Raw genomic sequence first — 6663 nt, forward strand, 5'->3', positions numbered from 1 at the left:
TTGGATTGGACGTACAGTTTTGCGCCTAGGTTATATTGTTTGAGGTGTGGATTCTAGCTACATTTCTCTTATTCTCTGCCCTCAGAGCGTTAGCAATCATAGCTGCACCATCACCGTAACGACAGACACGCACCACTCAGTCTCTCACACAGGTGATTGGTACTTTTACTTGACCATGAGAAACCCGATTACGAGCAATTGTCGGTTTATACCATTAATACGATTACTCCGTTTACATGTGTAATTAGTTATGCGATTACTCAATAAACGCGTCTACATGATTCTTTTTTATTAATCGTTGTATGCTCCACGGCCAAAACTTGCACCATCATCCTTCTGCAACAAAGTGTCGCAGTGTCTTCCTGTACCGGCTCTACTGCTGTATGTTTCATTCCATCAACACATTGAATCCTACTAAGAAAGCCGAGTAAACACACTCAATGGTAGGCTACATCTGCTACTGCTATTACTATCCCAACTATAATTTCAGCTGTTAAAACGATAATATTCTTGTTACGACTAGCTAGCCTACTTCTTCTGTTTAACAGTTGCTTTTTTCCACAGGTACACTTGCACTTATAGCGGTTCATGTTGTTTAATTGTAACTTGTTTAACTACATGCTCTTATGGTTCTTCCCTTTGGCACTTACTTTGGTTGTTCACAATGGGTGCTTCATGTTTTGGCTACTCGCGATGTTTTTTGGCTAACTTGTTGTTATGATCAGTGACCTATGCACTTTGTAAAGCTCTCTCTTGGAAGTCGAATTGGATAAAAGCGTCTGCTAAATGAATAAATGTAATGTAAATGTAACAGTTCAGATTTCAGCTTCTCCCGCATTGTAGGCTATTTTAGCTGTTAGCGTTGTTAGATGATGCAGTTCAGATTCCACACTGCCTCTTTTGTGTGACTCACACATTTTTTTAATTAGGTTCCTCCGGTAGGAGGGAACCTATTGTTATTGTTGGTATTCTTATTATTAGGTTCCTCCGGTAGGAGGGAACCTATTGTTATTGTTGGTATTCTTATTCTTATTATTTTTCTTCTCCTTGCGCCCCAATATCTCAAAAAGACCCTGGTCATAAATTTTCTAATTTGGCACATTGATACTACATCCAAGTGGGTACCCCCACACCAAATATGGGCCACATCGGACAATAGGGGGCGCCACAGGCCACGCCCAAAAGTCCGATTTTCAAAGTGATGGCATTTCCACCCCATTGCTCCAATTCTTCTGAAACTTGGTGTGCATGCCTCATTTTTCATGAGGAACAAAAAAGCCTCAAGGACCCATAAAGGTCCGCCATGATGGATTTTCCTGTACAGTGATAATTTGGGAAAACCTTCAAAATTCCTCTTCTCTTGAACCAAAGGTGAAATTGACTTGAAATTTGGTACAGATATGTATCATTGACGTATTTAAAAACGTTACTTAAGGCAATTGAATCAAGTACAAAATGGCTGAAATGGGTGTATTTATGTAAATGTCCACATTGCCTCAATATGTTTGTGTCACTAAATCAAATGTATTTCTGAAGGATGGTTCAAACCTAATAGGCTTTAAGGTGACATGCCCCTGAAGTCCCATACAAAGTTTCACCTTGATATGTTGAAATATGACTGAATTACAGCTGTTTGAACTTCGACCAAATCTGACAATGCTCGCCATTGGAGAAACAGCTTTTTTTATTATCCAGTTTTGTGTAATCCCTGCCTGGGAATGGCTCAATTGGCTGAGATGTTGTGCTGGTAAGCAAAGGGTTGTAGGTTCAAAACCAGTCAGAGGCATAGTTTTTAATTTTTTATTCTGACAAAACGGTTTCTAGTCTTCCGATCAATCCTCCGGTTGTAAAAACATAGCAATGCGTGTTTATTTGAGCCCATCACAACACTGATCATCTGTTTAGCGAGACTGTGTAAACCACTGCAAAACAAGCCAGGTTCACCACAGTATCTAACTACTTGTAGTCTACGCATGGTAGAGATAACTCTAATGAAGTAAATTGATTGTTCAGGTGGATCCCTTGCCTGTTGCACAAATTCATTTCAGTAACCTAAGCCAGGACACATTCCCACTAATGCTAGGCATGATTTAAAATTCCCTTCCATGACAAGTTATGGCACTCCAAACAACCTGTTTAAAAAAACGATGAGAAAGTTATTCTTTACAGCAGCAACCAGTCATCCCGTTGTCCGTTTTTATAGGAAATGTACAAGCAGTTTCAACTTAGGCTGAATCTAACAACGCTTACCACAGGAGAAACAGCTTACTTTTTTATACAGTAACTGAACATGACAATATTCAACACTGAGAATAGCTCAATGGGCTGGCATGGTGACCTTTAAAGTATAAGGTAGTTGGTTGGATTCCAGCCATTATCTTTTGGCCTGTCATAATTTTGATTATCTGTTTAGTTAAACAAGATGACATCATTCTGAAATACCATGCACAATTTCATGCAATTTCACCTTGAAATGTCAACCGTTTCTTAACCTTTGTCCCAAAGCTGACCAAAGCTAATACTCTGCCCTTTTACTTCATACAATCTCAACAGTTGGTGTGTAGCAGAGAGGATAGAGAGACTGACTTGTGACCTTATGCTCATGAGTTCAAATCCCCATTCAGCCTGTTGTTGGCCAAACATGAAGTAGTTTTGCTCCCTTGTTGTCCAACTCCCGATCTTATACAGTGTACATGTTTATAATATTTTGCCATTTTGCGGAGGAACCCGCATCGCTGCTTGCAGCTATATTTAGGTTCCTCCGGTAGGAGGGAACCTATTGTTATTATTGGTATTCTTATTATTCTTATTTTTCTTCTCCTTGCACCCCAATATCTCAAAAAGTCCCTGGTCATAAATTTTCTAATTTGGCACATTGATACTACATCCAAGTGGGTACCCCCACACCAAATATGGGCCACATCGGACAATAGGGGGCGCCACAGGCCACGCCCAAAAGTCCGATTTTCAAAGTGATGGCATTTCCACCCCATTGCTCCAATTCTTCTGAAACTTGGTGTGCATGCCTCATTTTTCATGAGGAACAAAAAAGCCTCAAGGACCCATAAAGGTCCGCCATGATGGATTTTCCTGTACAGTGATAATTTGGGAAAACCTTCAAAATTCCTCTTCTCTTGAACCAAAGGTGAAATTGACTTGAAATTTGGTACAGATATGTATCATTGACGTATTTAAAAACGTTACTTAAGGCAATTGAATCAAGTACAAAATGGCTGAAATGGGTGTATTTATGTAAATGTCCACATTGCCTCAATATGTTTGTGTCACTAAATCAAATGTATTTCTGAAGGATGGTTCAAACCTAATAGGCTTTAAGGTGACATGCCCCTGAAGTCCCATACAAAGTTTCACCTTGATATGTTGAAATATGACTGAATTACAGCTGTTTGAACTTCGACCAAATCTGACAATGCTCGCCATTGGAGAAACAGCTTTTTTTATTATCCAGTTTTGTGTAATCCCTGCCTGGGAATGGCTCAATTGGCTGAGATGTTGTGCTGGTAAGCAAAGGGTTGTAGGTTCAAAACCAGTCAGAGGCATAGTTTTTAATTTTTTATTCTGACAAAACGGTTTCTAGTCTTCCGATCAATCCTCCGGTTGTAAAAACATAGCAATGCGTGTTTATTTGAGCCCATCACAACACTGATCATCTGTTTAGCGAGACTGTGTAAACCACTGCAAAACAAGCCAGGTTCACCACAGTATCTAACTACTTGTAGTCTACGCATGGTAGAGATAACTCTAATGAAGTAAATTGATTGTTCAGGTGGATCCCTTGCCTGTTGCACAAATTCATTTCAGTAACCTAAGCCAGGACACATTCCCACTAATGCTAGGCATGATTTAAAATTCCCTTCCATGACAAGTTATGGCACTCCAAACAACCTGTTTAAAAAAACGATGAGAAAGTTATTCTTTACAGCAGCAACCAGTCATCCCGTTGTCCGTTTTTATAGGAAATGTACAAGCAGTTTCAACTTAGGCTGAATCTAACAACGCTTACCACAGGAGAAACAGCTTACTTTTTTATACAGTAACTGAACATGACAATATTCAACACTGAGAATAGCTCAATGGGCTGGCATGGTGACCTTTAAAGTATAAGGTAGTTGGTTGGATTCCAGCCATTATCTTTTGGCCTGTCATAATTTTGATTATCTGTTTAGTTAAACAAGATGACATCATTCTGAAATACCATGCACAATTTCATGCAATTTCACCTTGAAATGTCAACCGTTTCTTAACCTTTGTCCCAAAGCTGACCAAAGCTAATACTCTGCCCTTTTACTTCATACAATCTCAACAGTTGGTGTGTAGCAGAGAGGATAGAGAGACTGACTTGTGACCTTATGCTCATGAGTTCAAATCCCCATTCAGCCTGTTGTTGGCCAAACATGAAGTAGTTTTGCTCCCTTGTTGTCCAACTCCCGATCTTATACAGTGTACATGTTTATAATATTTTGCCATTTTGCGGAGGAACCCGCATCGCTGCTTGCAGCTATATTTAGGTTCCTCCGGTAGGAGGGAACCTATTGTTATTATTGGTATTCTTATTATTCTTATTTTTCTTCTCCTTGCACCCCAATATCTCAAAAAGTCCCTGGTCATAAATTTTCTAATTTGGCACATTGATACTACATCCAAGTGGGTACCCCCACACCAAATATGGGCCACATCGGACCATAGGGGGCGCCACAGGCCACGCCCAAAAGTCCGATTTTCAAAGTGATGGCATTTCCACCCCATTGCTCCAATTCTTCTGAAACTTGGTGTGCATGCCTCATTTATCATGAGGAACAAAAAAGCCTCAAGGACCCATAAGGTCCGCCATGATGGATTTTCCTGTACTGTGATAATTTGGGAAAACCTTCAAAATTCCTCTTCTCTTGAACCAAAGGTGAAATTGACTTGAAATGTGGTACAGATATGTATCATTGACGTATTTAAAAACGTTACTTAAGGCAATTGAATCAAGTACAAAATGGCTGAAATGGGTGTATTTATGTAAATGTCCACATTGCCTCAATATGTTTGTGTCACTAAATCAAATGTATTTCTGAAGGATGGTTCAAACCTAATAGGCTTTAAGGTGACATGCCCCTGAAGTCCCATGCAAAGTTTCACCTTGATATGTTGAAATATGACTGAATTACAGCTGTTTGAACTTCGACCAAATCTGACAATGCTCGCCATTGGAGAAACAGCTTTTTTTATTATCCAGTTTTGTGTAATCCCTGCCTGGGAATGGCTCAATTGGCTGAGATGTTGTGCTGGTAAGCAAAGGGTTGTAGGTTCAAAACCAGTCAGAGGCATAGTTTTAAATTTTTTATTCTCTCACATATATATTTATTTATTTATTATTTATTTTCGCCCCCCTAAGGATCAGTCAATATTTGGACTACATACACAACGGCGGTGTCAAAAGGTTCGTCTTGGTAGCGATTGCGTTGGTTGTATTTTTATTTACGTTCCGTTGCATGGTTTAAGTAGAAATTGCGTTTTTGTGGTGAAAAGTGAAGCTAACGGTGGCTAATTTCCTAGCCACAGTCACTGACGTTACTAACGTCACGAAAACACGCGTGACTACCTTTGGCAGAACATTCGTTTCGCGTCTGTTAACTTGGGGGATAGCTAGGCTAACTATAGCTTTACTGCAAGGCAGCTGCAGGAACGCCACAAGCAAAGAGGCCAGGGTGATAATTATTTACTCATTTTACTTTGTGATGTGAAACACAATTATGAAATGTAATGTACAATATTAGCTGATATTATTAAGGAAGTAGGCCCACATCTACTTTTGGAAACAGTAGTCTACTATTTCACTGAAGCATTAGCATCATGACATTAGCCTCTGTTGCCCGGGCAACACATACTACAGTGGTCTATGATGCATCTGTTTTCAATCTTTAAAATAAACATTCCTCACAAATACATTTTCGTTGTAGGATTTATTATGACATTACAAGTAAACGATTTGTGGGTGAAATTATCATTACCTGTGGTTTCAAACCAGTGTAGCTCACTGCAACGCTGTAGCCTACGCGAAACACTACAAAAACATCTACACAGCTGTAGGAAGTCAAACGGCGACAGAACATGTTCGGCACTCCCCTTACTTAAATCAAAAGTCTATCTAACTGCTAACCTTAACTTCATTGCCACAGCCTAAACGTTGTCAATCTGTTCATGAAAATAATTAATTTCAGCCTAAACCGTACAACGGAAAATCCAATTCAACCAACGCAATCGCTACCAAGACGAACACAGCAGTAGTCTAGTACTGTACTGTAGTAGTACAATTTACCGAGGCAGCTTCTCCACACAGGGATAGCGCACTTTGCGTTGTTACTGTTGTTACTTAATTATCACTACCAGTGAGCTTTTCATGAAAGCGATTTTCCACTAAATAAATGTCAAGCTTATTTACGTTTTTGGGGGCATATTTTCAGTTAGAAGATGGTACTGTTTGAATCGCGATTCAATCTTCTACTGCCGGTAACGTCGTAGAATAATCTTCAAAGGGGGTTCTTTATTCATGAATGAATGCAATGAGTAGGCTAAATGCATGAAAATATCACGAGAAGGGAAAAACTTAAAAGGACGTTTACGTCATAGAGATTAGGTCAATTTTTACACCGGTCT

The sequence above is a fragment of the Osmerus mordax genome, chromosome 8 (genome assembly GCF_038355195.1).
Source record: "Osmerus mordax isolate fOsmMor3 chromosome 8, fOsmMor3.pri, whole genome shotgun sequence".
NCBI classification, from domain to species: domain Eukaryota; kingdom Metazoa; phylum Chordata; class Actinopteri; order Osmeriformes; family Osmeridae; genus Osmerus; species Osmerus mordax.